Source organism: Pseudorasbora parva, chromosome 20 (genome assembly GCF_024679245.1).
Source record: "Pseudorasbora parva isolate DD20220531a chromosome 20, ASM2467924v1, whole genome shotgun sequence".
NCBI lineage: Eukaryota > Metazoa > Chordata > Actinopteri > Cypriniformes > Gobionidae > Pseudorasbora > Pseudorasbora parva.
In genome coordinates this window covers 43078040-43091713 of record NC_090191.1, presented here as the reverse complement: position 1 = coordinate 43091713, position 13674 = coordinate 43078040, and the positions used below count along the sequence as shown (strand labels likewise).

Here is a 13674-nt window from a genome sequence, read left to right as displayed (position 1 = left end):
AACTACCCAAACACTGGGTTGTTAAGCCTGACCCAGGATCTGAGTAACACAAAAACTACCCAAACACTGGTTTGTCACGTCTGACCCAGGATCTGGCGGAAACATGGCGGATGTGCGAATCTGACGGTTAAGCAGAGGTTTTGAAGTGTTTGAGTGATCAATTATCAGCATCTAATCTGACGAAAAGACATTTATTCAGTGTTATCCACATTATATTTAATCTGCAACAGCACTGAGAACTTTTGTAATGATACGTTTGGCCACTTTTAAACACATCATCATATTCAAATTGCAAACACATGAGGGGAGTCTCCGCATGAAATATCCATGACGTGCTGACACAATTCTGTCCGATATGCTAGGAAACTAAATTAAATTGAATGTGGAGGATTAAAACTGTGACTACGCTGCAAAAAATGCTCTTCTTACTCAGTGATTTTCTCTTGTTTCTAGTCTAAATATCTAACAATTCAAGATGCATTTACTAGATAAGTAAAACGACATGAGATATTTGGACTGGAAACAAGAAAAAAATACTAAATAAGAAGAGTATTTTTTGCAGTGTAGATGATTGACAGGCTCGTTTAAACGGCGACTGGATGCACGTAACTAAACGACAGAGCGGCCCATTAAGACTCTTTTAAACACACACTTGGGAACTTTCTGTAGACCAACTTTTTGGTAAAAACCTCAAACACGACAAAAAATGATTTTCTTGCTTAGTATTTTTGTCTTGTTTCAAGTAAAAATTATCTAAAAATTCTTACATTAAGAAACATTTACTAGACAAGTAAAAACTATTGTCTTGTTTTGGGGAAAATAACTCAAAATGAAGAGAGTTTTTGCTTAAAATAAGATAAATAATCTGCCAATGGGGTGAGAAAAATAATCTTGTTTTCTGTTTGAATTAAGATTATTTTTCTCACCCCATTGGCAGATTATTTATCTTATTTTAAGCAAAAACTCTCTTCATTTTGAGTTATTTTTCCCCAAAACAAGACAATTACTTTTGCTTGTCTAGTAAATACTTCTTGTTTTAAAAATTGTTGGATGTTTGGGCTAGAAACAACAAAAATACTAAGTAAGGAAAGCTTTTTTTGCAGAAGTGCCAAAACGCGCCAAAGTCCAACTTGGTCCAAAAGTGGGAAATCCAGGAGGGAAGTCATTTTCGGTGGACAATTGATGTTTTGTTTTTGAATGTTAAATCTGTTTGACAGCCAGATATTAGTTTCCCTGATGTTTCCCACTGTAAATTCTCTCCAGTGAGTCAGCCATCGCATTCGTTTTTCAGGGGAGGAGGTGATTTACGAAACGGCTATTTTTTGACATTTTCTTGATTTCGCTCGAAGCACAAAATTCTGAACACTTTCCATCACATATCATTTTACAAGGATTATGGTATATCTATCAAGCCATCGGATGCAGATACTGGGCATGCGCAAGGCATATTTCAAAGGAAGCTGCGTGGAAAATGCATGCGGCTGATTTGCCTTAATGAACCCACTTAAGCTGCCTGAGATCCACAGCGACTGCAGGCTCAATGAGCCGCCTGACAAAAGAATTAACAGAGAGAGTTTAGAGTACTTGAAGATCCACCTGTGAGATGTTTCAGTTTCAGGCAATTTCACTTTAATGACAATACCATCCTCGGTGCGGTGAAAGAGATCCTCAACGACCGCTACAAACTTCCTTGTTGCGACTCTCTGTGGCTGTAAATTGTTTTAAAATGCCTTTGTGGAGAGTTGAAGAATTCAAGGAGTGGGCAGGCGGTTGATTTAGTGTGGGCCCTTTCAATCCCACCCAAAAAAACAAAAAACAAAGTAAAGTAAAAGGTAAGCTCCTAATAATAAAATAACTGATGACAATAAAAGTACTGGGTTTATATATTGAATATTAAAGTTCACAGCAAAAAATGCTTTTCTTACTTAGTATTTTTGTCATTTCTAGTCCAAACATCTAAATATTCTTAAAACAAGAAGTATTTACTAGACAAGCAAAAGTAATTGTCTTGTTTTGGGGAAAATAACTCAAAAATGAAGAGAGTTTTTGCTTAAAATAAGATAAATAATCTGCCAATGGGGTGAGAAAAATAATCTTAATTCAAACAGAAAATAAGATTATTTATCTTATTTTAAGCAAAAACTCTCTTCATTTTGAGTTATTTTTTCCCAAAACAAGACAATAATTTGTACTTGTGTAGTAAATGTTTTGTAATGTAAGAGTTTTTAGATATTTGGACTAGAAACAAGACAAAAACACCAAGTAAGAAGAGCATTTATTGCAGTGTGAAAACTTCCTTGTTACTTTGCGCTCACACCAGACGCGACTTGCGCGAATAAATCACACGTAGTTGGACGCTTGAACATTTTGAGCTTGTCTCATTGTGAAATGGCTGACATGGATTGTTTTAAAATACGGCGAATAAACTCAATTTGCCGGCTTTAGCTAGCTTGTTGTCTCAATAGGGTGAATTCAGAGTGATTAGGACACTTTTTTTTTTTAGGACCAAGTCATCTCAATGGCAAAAAGTGTCCCAATCATCCTGAAATCACCCTATGTATCACTCAAATTGCAAAACGGAGACTGTGATGTTTATCTGCAGGGCGTCTGAGATGTCGGTGTGTTTGTTTCTTCAGGAGAACACAAATGAAGATTTTTAACTCAACCATTGCTCGTGTAATGCATGTCAATGGGGTGTGTTTCTATGAGAGTTAAAAACACACCGACATACGAATCCATATTAAACCCTGAGGCTTATTTTTAAAGTGGACTAATACTAAATTCTTGTCCAGGCCAAATCCAGACAAGTTTCGCTGTATTGCACTTAAAGTCCAGAACTGCACACGTACACTTTCCAAAAAATTGCCACAGTTCCTCCAGAGTGACATATTCTGCACTTGCCCTTTTTAATACGCAATTGAAAATGTATATCTCAGAATTCTGATTATAACTCGCAATTGTGACTTTATAACTCGCAATTATGAGAAAAAAAGGCAGAATTGTGACTTTATAACTCGCAATTGTGAGAAAAAAGGCAGAATTGTCACTTTATAACTCGTAATTGTGAGAAAAATTGCAGAATTGTGACTATAATTTGCATTTGTTCGGAAAAAAAGTCAGAATTGTGAGGTAAAAAGTCGTAATTACTCTTTTTATTTTTGCATTTAGTGGCGGAAACGGGCTTCCATATCAACCCATACACATAATGTATATTTTTAAAGCGGACTAATACTTAACTTTGCCCAGGCCAAATCAAGACGAGTTTCGTTGTCTTGCACTAAAAATCCAAAACTGCACACGTAGACTTTGCGAAATATTGGCACAGTTCCTCCAGAGTGGCCTGACATATTCTACGCTTGCCCGTCCAACAGTGTTTGTGTGTGTGTGTTGGCGTGTACGTGTGTGTAAATATTTGGTATTCTCTCTTGACTACTCAAGAGCTGTCTGACATTTTCTGCCCTTTTCTCTCCAAATAGCATAATGAGAATTTACTGCATCCTGTTAGCACTAATCTCGTAATCCTTTCCTCTCAATTTCTAGAGCAGCGGGCGGCCAAAAGCTGTCCCCTGGCTCATCTGATTCAAGGTAATATTTCTCAGAATGAGGTGTAGAAACATACTGACGCCTAAAGTCATACTGACCAAGCATCCTCAAATAGCTGGACCTTGCAAAGTGGATGATAACTAATAATGCTTTTTTATTTGTCTTGAACACTGGCGCTAGTAGAGGCTTAGCCTGTTTGTAAGATAGCATCACTACTTCTGGACAAAACTTTGGCGCGTAACTCGTCCTGCACCGTTTGCCGTAGACCCATGAGTGAGGTGTCAAATCGACCCGCTTATTAAGGAGAGGTGTCCTGTGCGTTTTCTAAGCGATCGGACTTACAATATTCGCACAGGAGACAAAAAAGCTGGGTTGAAATACCCCATAGTTTTAGCATTGATAGAATCTTCATGAAATTGAATGGCAACTGTCACTTTCACACACACACACGCACGCACACACACACTCTGATACACTCGCACACACACTCACTCTAATACGTGCACACACGCACACACTCACTCTTATTCACGCACACATGCGCAAACGCACGCACACACACTCACTCTTATACACGCAGACACGCGCACACGCATGCGCACACACTCTTATACAGACACACACACTCTTATACACGCAGACCACGCGCACACGCATGCGCACACACTCTTACAGGGAGTGCAGAATTATTAGGCAAATGAGTATTTTGACCACATCATCCTCGTTATGCATGTTGTCTTACTCCAAGCTGTATAGGCTGGAAAGCCTACTACCAATTAAGCATATTAGGTGATGTGCATCTCTGTAATGAGAAGGGGTGTGGTCTAATGACATCAACACCCTATATCAGGTGAGCATAATTATTAGGCAACTTCCTCCCCTTCCCCAGCATAACCAAAGGAATACTGCAACACTTTAGTCTACACACTCCTGTACAGTAGGTGGCGGTATACAAAAAAACTAAAAGAAGAAGAAAAAGGCAACTTCCTTTCCTTTGGCAAAATGGGTCAAAAGAAGGACTTGACAGGATCAGAAAAGTCAAAAATAGTGAGACATATTGCAGAGGGATGCAGGAGTCTTAAAATAGCCAAGCTTCTGAAGCGTGATCATCGAACAATCAAGCGTTTCATTCAAAATAGTCAACAGGGTCGCAAGAAGCATGTGGAAAAACCAAGGCGCAAAATAACTGCCCGTGAACTGAGAAAAGTCAAGCGTGCAGCTGCCAAGATGCCACTTGCCACCAGTTTGGCCATATTTCAGAGCTGCGACATCACTGGAGTGCCCAAAAGCACAAGGTGTGCAATACTCAGAGACATGGCCAAGGTAAGAAAGGCAGAAAGTCGACCACCACTGAACAAGACACACAAGCTGAAACGTCAAGACTGGGCCAAGAAATATCTCAAGACTGATTTTTCTAAGGTTTTATGGACTGATGAAATGAGAGTGAGTCTTGATGGGCCAGATGGATGGGCCCGTGGCTGGATTGGTAAAGGGCAGAGAGCTCCAGTCCGACTCAGACGCCAGCAAGGCGGAGGTGGAGTACTGGTTTGGGCTGGTATCATCAAAGATGAGCTTGTGGGGCCTTTTCGGGTTGAGGATGGAGTCAAGCTCAACTCCCAGTTCTACTGCCAGTTTCTGGAAGACACCTTCTTCAAGCAGTGGTACAGGAAGAAGTCTGCATCCTTCAAGAAAAACATGATTTTCATGCAGGACAATGCTCCATCACACGCGTCCAAGTACTCCACAGCATGGCTGGCAAGAAAGGGTATAAAAGAAGAAAATCTAATGATATGGCCTCCTTGTTCACCTGATCTGAACCCCATTGAGAACCTGTGGTCCATCATCAAATGTGCGATTTACAAGGAGGGAAACCAGTACACCTCTCTGAACAGTGTCTGGGAGGCTGTGGTTGCTGCTGCACGCAATGTTGATGGTGAACAGATCAAAACACTGACAGAATCCATGGATGGCAGGCTTTTGAGTGACCTTGCAAAGAAAGGTGGCTATATTGGTCACTGATTTGTTTTTGTTTGGTTTTTGAATGTCAGAAATGTATATTTGTGAATGTTGAGATGTTATATTGGTTTCACTGGTAAAAATAAATAATTGAAATGGGTATAAATTTGTTTTTTGTTAAGTTGCCTAATAATTATGCACAGTAATAGTCACCTGCACACACAGATATCCCCCTAAAATAGCTAAAACTAAAAACTAAAACTTCCAAAAATATTCAGCTTTGATATTAATGAGTTTTTTGTTTTCATTGAGAACATGGTTGTTGTTCAATAATAAAATTAATCCTCAAAAATACAACTTGCCTAATAATTCTGCACTCCCTGTATACAGACACACACACTCTTATACACGCACACACACAAACACCCACACACACATGCACGCACACACACTCACTATTATACATGCACGCGCACGCATGCACACACACACTCTCACACTTACTCACTCTTATACACACACGCACACACACACACACACACACACACACTCTCTCTCACTTACACACTCACTCTTATACACACATGCGCAGACACGCTCACATACATACACTCGTGCATGCGCAGGGCCTTAGAGCCCTCTCTCTTACACACACTCATTTGACTTATCAAGCAGCCAGTAAGCAATGACCAAAATTCTTTATAGCCACACCCTAGCAACCAGTTACAGCACCCTAGCAACCACCCCACAGACCATTGAAAAATAGGAGGAGTGGGATATAAATTAATCAGAACATTATAGAGACACTGAGGCTATTTTGATTTGGAATTCCAATTATTTTAACGTCATGCCCTAGCAACCATTTAGACCACCCTAGCAACCCAAACGCAAAAGGGATATTTTCAAATCTGAATGTCATAGAGTTGGTTTATATCATACACACTAGCAAACAGCCTTTCGAGTATAATCATCATTGGCAGCTGCCAAGCCATTCCCTAGCAACCAAACAGAATACCCTAGCAACCATTTAGCAAGAATTATATCTCTGCATCAAAACATCATAGAGACATGGCACTTTTGCTAGCAAACAGGACTTCCAACATGCTACACATACTAGCGGTTAATAGTGATAAGCTAAGTGCTAAAATATGTCAAAGAAACTCTATAGTAAAAATCTGTGACAACTAGCAACTACCGAGCGTTAACTACACTTAACACCCAAGAAACCACCCAGAACACGCTAGCATAACCGTAGCAACCGACCAGAATACTTAAGCAACAGCCTAGCACCTCCCTAGCAACTGCCCAGAACACCCTAGCAACTCCATAGCAACCACTCAGAACACCCTAGCAACTCCATAGCAACCACTCAGAACACCCTAGCAAATGAGTGCTGAGTTTTGCAACTGCAAGCACTACTCACAATTTCTTCGGAGAAAGTAAAGTCTATACATTTTATACTTAACTGTGGCATAACGAAGTAGTTCAACGCAAAATGTCAAGATATCCAGAATAGCCACATTACAATGTGTGTAAATATAATAAAAAAATTCTCCATACAATTTGCCTTATAGAACATTTTACACTTTTCATTAGGCCTGTGAACCGTAGCCAATAAAAGGGAAGATATTTAAACAATCTATCGTCACACTGCGCAAATACGTAACTTAATATATTTTTGAATAAAAAAAGGTTATTTAACAAGAACAAATATGCACGGGACTTGATTCTTCAGTTTTGTATTTTAAAGTGCTCCAACTCACGCTGGGTTATAAGTTCAGTCGGTCTTATTCGTAGATTCATCAATTGAATTCACTACTGGAAACAACAGTACATTTAATTTAATTTCCTCAGTAAATAATACCGTAACTGACTCCAGCTCAGCCCCGAGAGCTGAAAGGCCACAAATCAGCTCTAAAATACAGGCCTATAAAAGCCTTCACCTCCTATTTCATGTTGTGTGGTTTTACGGCATTACATTTGGGATTTTTCACCACCGATCAACACAAAATTACTCTTTATGTCAAAGCAAAACAGCTCTCTACAAAGTGACCTAATCCATTAGGAGTACAAAATCTAAAAGAGCTGTTTTGCAAAGAACGAGGAACAATTGCAATGTCCTGAATTGATGGTGTTGTTGCCCAAGATGCAAATATTATTCTCATATATTATTTCAGTGTCATTACCTGCAGAGTTTATGTCCGTCAGTGAGTGCGCATAGTAGACTCTGGATTGTTTTCTAACCCTTTAAAGGGGGGGTGTCACACACACACACACACACACACACACACACAGTCTCATGTTAATCTTGAGTATCTATAGAGTCGTGTTGATCCTTCATATCACACAAGAGTCTTTAGTTTATCATATTTATAAAAGACAGATACACTGAACCGATTCTTTCTGAAAACAGCCGAGTCCATGGAAGCGTGCAGTGGGCGGAGCTAAAGACACACACACACACACACACACACAAACACACACACACACACACATACTCTCATGTTAATCTTGAGTATCTATAGAGTTGTGTTGATTCTTCATATCTCCCAAGATTCTTTAGTTTATCATATTTATAAAAGACAGATACACTGAACCGATTCTCTCTGAGAACAGCCGAGTCTGTGGAGGCATGCAGTGGGCGGAGCTAAAGAGTCAGGACCGCGAGCTAGGGGTGGGCGGACCGTTCAAAATATCAATAGTATCGATGCCAAAACTGGTATTGGTATCGGATCGATAGTTGTAATTTAATCGATATTTTTATTTAAATATCTCTCCTCTACGTTATACTTTGCTTGGGTCTCTACAATCCTGAGAAAAAAAACGCTGCTTTCACATCCTGGCCCACTTTGCAACTCCTCCCCCTCCTGGCTGCTGCTCTGCTGTGATTCGTTGTTGTGTCGTCATGTGACTCACGAGGAGCAGCGAACTGAGTGAGCGAAGCTAAATATGAGCTCAGGATGGCTGAGAGGAAGAGAAGCGTTGTGTGGAGCTATTTTACTGCACTGAATGATAATACTGCAACTTGTGATACAAAAAGAGCATTCGATAACTGTGGCAACACTACAAACCTATACAAACACTTTTTAAAAAAAGGCTGTAAAGATTTCATTCTACAGTGCCTAATAACTACTAATTTTGCGGACTTTAATACATTAATAAAAAAAATTTGCCTAAATAATTGATCATTCATTCACCTCAGAAATAGGACATACTGTTCTCTCCTACAAAAATGATTTTTTTTTTTAAGCACAAAGTATCGTATCGGTATCGGCAATACTGACCCTATGTATTTGGTATCGGATCGCTACCAAATTTTGCAGTACCGCCAACCACTAGCATGTGCAGCTGTTGCATTGAGAGCGTCTGACAGCTGTGACATCCTTAGAAAACGTGGGAAAAAATGTTGTCAACAACACACACACACACACACACACACACACACACACACACACACACACACACACTTGAAGTAGTTTTACTCACTGCGTGCAGTATATAAAACAATCATCGCCGAAATGCAGGGAACAAACTCAACAGGGCTGTCTAAACCAGGGGTTTTCAAACTTTACGATGCCAAGGACCCCCAAATATGATCATCCTTTATGGGGTTCCCCCTTAAATCCATATATTTTTATGTATGAAAAAACATTTAAGTTATATAAATAGTAAGTATGACATTTTAAATACAACATTGTTTCCAAATTTAAATTGGATACACTTAATGTTGGACGTATAAACCTGAAGAAGGTGTTCAATTAAAAATTACTTGTATGAGCAACTTTCACAATAAATGTATGTACGGGTAAGCAGCTCACGTACTGCATTACGAATTCTGCTCTATGAACTCAGTGAGCTAGCCTGACGTGGTCTTACTCAGCTCTAGTGAGAATATGAGTCTGATGCTCCGTTGGGCTGTGATTATGGGGTGTTTCAACCGAACCAGGAAAGACCTCGATTGGACAGACCGACAACCAATCAGAGCAATAAAGCGACGCATTGTCAAATGTCAACAGAGCTCAACTGCACTGTGTTGTAGTGTTGTCAAAAATATCGATATTTCGATATATATCGATACTGGAATATCTGAAACGATACGATTCTCAGTTTTTACAGTATCGATATCAGCTGCGCTCTCCTCTCTGACCGTCAGCGAGTTGACACACACCGGCATATTCTCCCTCAGCCCGGTTAACCTCTGAGCACGGCGAAGCGGGCGAACGCGCGTTCTGCTGGACTTTTTCCTCATGACAGTGTGTTAGTGTTAGTGAGTGATCGGTCTGAATTTCGCGCGGGATTGCACATAAATTAATTCTACTAATCCCCGCAGATTTCGTGCTCCACATCTGAAGCGCACACACACATAGCCTACCGTAATAAAGCCGCCTCTGACATGATACAAGTGCAAACATTTGCTTCTTTTTCCAGCTTATTATTGGTCAAATACACTCAAAGAATTATCAGTGCACATCTGGAAGAGTATTAATGTAAGCACAGTCGCAAACAGTTCAGGAAGAACGAGTAACAGGAACAGTGTTCAGGATCCATGCGTCTGTTATCAACTTTTATTTAAGACACATAGGTCCATAAAGACTACACAATACACACAATAATACAAAAAAAAAAAAAAAAAAAGTCTTAAAGGGTTTAGTCTTAAAGGGACCGCAGTCATTTGCTATTCAACCTACAAAAAGACAAACGATCAACTGCTCTTGACTGATCAACTTGTGTAACTTTAATAGTTTCATCTGTACGCTATTGAATTTTTTACAAAGAACATTATTCAATGTTGTTTTAAATGTAATTACTATGCATTTTTTTAATTCAGTTTCTTATCTGAATGTTAGACCTACCTGAAAAAATAAAGCAGTCTGTTTAATTTGTATCTTCTATTCTATTGTATTTATTTGTGCTATTGTTTGTAATCTGTTTATTTGTTCTTATTTTATTACTGTTTACTCGTCTTTTTTAATTCAATTTACCATTCGAAATCAAGCTTTCTTGTGCTGTGTGTAAGCTATTGCAACACAATTACCCCATTGTAAAAAATACATTGAGATAGCAAAAATTTGTGAGATAATTTTAATAGTAATTGATCAATTGATCAATAATTGTTCAAATCAAAACGATGCCCAACCCTAAGGAACATGCTGGCCACATGAATTTTTAGTAATAAATAACAATGAATAATAACAAGTTCTGTTGTCATATTAAGCATCTTATCTTATTTATTTATTTTTTTACTGTGGTATCGATTTAGTATCGATATATCGATATTTTAGTCTGATATCGTATCGAAGTCATAATTTTGGTATCGTGACAACACTACTGTGTTGCCAAGTCCGCATTTTTTCTGCGGGTTGCGTTCTATGTCCGCGGGTTGAAGCGACTATTATGTGCGAATTTTAGCAGCAACCTTGCCAAAATAACACATTTTACCGCCCAAACGCCATTTTTTCCCCCCGAGAAGCTATTAGGGCTAGTGGTTGGCGGGTTTTGTTGTATAAATTCGGCAACCCTGTCTGCACGCGCGCTGAAATCAGGCTGGAATACACGATCTTTGCCGGTGTTGTAAAAAAATAACATAATTGAATGAGACACAGAGCGCTTACCCAACATGATCATCATTTCTGAGAGAAATAGTGAAGCTGATGCAGATACGAACAAGCTCTCCGTTTAGGATTCGAACAAATATCACCCAAGCCCCTTTGATGACGTGATGATTACGTTACTGTTGATCATCTGTCCATCATCGTCTAAAGCCCGCCCTGATGATTTCATTGGTCAGTTTCTGTTTGGAGATAATTGCTCCTCTGGTGGAGCGAGGCCAGACCAAACCGCCCGACCTAAACATTTTGTGAGTTCGGCTGGCATCCAGGCTACCAGTCAGCGAGATAAAGGAGACTATAGTGAGAAAAATTAACTAGCAAGATACAAAGCAAACATATACAATTCCGAATGGTTTGTATATGGCAAACAAGGTGAGAAACGTTTAGAAATTAAACAGTTAAATTGGTCAGTAGACTTTATCCATTTTTGCTTAATCTTTTAATTATCTAAAAATGTTCTGTTTAGCATGGGAATCCAATGTAACAGTGTAAAAAGCTCAGTATGCATGAAACACCATTACACCCCCCCTTTAAAATAAGATCACAAGCATATTACTGGTTTCTTTTCACAAGGACTCTGGTGCACAAATTCATAAAACACCAACCAAACAATCCAAATTGACAATGTTTTTCATTTGAGTTTAATTCTGCTTTTCATTATGACAGAAAACCCTCACACAGCGTTGAAGTTTATAACGCTCTACATGTGTGTATCGTGTAATGTATTGGCTTTGATTGACCTCCCACGGAGATGCTGGAATAATATCAGTGGTGTTGTGTAGGGTTTGCAGGATATTAGCCCAGCGTTGCTCTGACGTGATTGGCTATCTTCTCAGAGGCGCTAGAAAAGTTCAACTAAAAGCATTGCCGTTTTTCAGACAGCAAATGTCTCAAATTTGTGTGATTCAGTCAGAGCTTTTACAGGCGTTATTTAAGCTGGCGCGGGACGGTTGGAGGAGATGAACTCCAGTCTGCATTTCAAACCACTTTCCCCATTTTTTTTCTTCCCAGAACAGAGACGAGCTAAAAATAAGCCTGGGATTTAAAGAGTGCGGCTTTTAATGGCAGCGTGTAAAATGTGCTGTGTGTTAACAGCCCTGCTGAGGCCAACCAGAAGACATGGCGGAGCGGCCCCAAAACAAATTGGGACAACAAATAAAGGAGCCTGTTCTGGAGCAGCTTTGTCGTACCCCTTCACTACCATGTTTGATCAGTCCCGGTGACATCCACATTAACCATGAAGGAGACATTTATTGACATCACAGCAACACATTTTTGTTTTGTTTTCCAGTACGAATATCTAAACATTCTTAAATCAAGTTACATTTACTTGAGAAGAAAAAATTACTTAAATATCCCATGATTTACTCTCCCTCAGCTCATCCTAGGTGTGTGTGACTTTCTTCTTTCAGACGAACACAATCAGAGTTTTATTAAAATAAACTTTATAATGGCAGTGAATAGTCTTCGATTTTGAAGATCATAAAAGTGCATCTATCCGTCATAAAAGTGCATCTATCCATCATAAAAGCGCATCCATCCATCATAAAAGTGCATCCATCCATCATAAAAGCGCATCCATCCATCATAAAAGTGCATCTATCCATCATAAAAGTGCATCCATCCATCATAAAAGTGCATCCATCCATCATAAAAGCGCATCCATCCATCATAAAAGTGCATCCATCCATCATAAAAGCGCATCTATCCATCATAAAAGTGCATCCATCCATCATAAAAGCGCATCTATCCATCATAAAAGTGCATCTATCCATCATAAAAGTGCATCCATCCATCATAAAAGTGCATCCATCCATCATAAAAGCGCATCTATCCATCATAAAAGTGCATCCATCCATCATAAAAGTGCATCTATCCATCATAAAAGTGCATCTATCCATCATAAAAGTGCATCTATCCATCATAAAAGTGCATCCATCCATCATAAAAGTGCATCCATCCATCATAAAAGTGCATCTATCCATCATAAAAGTGCATCTATCCATCATAAAAGTGCATCTATCCATCATAAAAGTGCATCCATCCATCATAAAAGCGCATCTATCCATCATAAAAGTGCATCCATCCATCATAAAAGCGCATCCATCCATCATAAAAGTGCATCCATCCATCATAAAAGTGCATCTATCCATCATAAAAGTGCATCTATCCATCATAAAAGTGCATCTATCCATCATAAAAGTGCATCTATCCATCATAAAAGTGCATCTATCCATCATAAAAGCGCATCTATCCATCATAAAAGTGCATCCATCCATCATAAAAGTGCATCCATCCATCATAAAAGTGCATCTATCCATCATCAAAGCGCATCTATCCATCATAAAAGTGCATCCATCCATCATAAAAGTGCATCTATCCATCATAAAAGTGCATCCATCCATCATAAAAGTGCATCCATCCATCATAAAAGTGCATCTATCCATCATCAAAGCGCATCTATCCATCATAAAAGTGCATCCATCCATCATAAAAGTGCATCTATCCATCATAAAAGTGCATCCATCCATCATAATAGTGCATCTATCCATCATCAAAGCGCATC

The 13674-nt window shown here is 39.1% G+C and overlaps 1 protein-coding gene across 10 annotated transcripts in view; it reads right to left on the bottom strand.

The window, feature by feature from the left end:
• Positions 1–13674, bottom strand: part of pthlha (parathyroid hormone-like hormone a) — a 235193-nt gene that overhangs the window by 114530 nt on the left and 106989 nt on the right. The window lies entirely within an intron of this gene.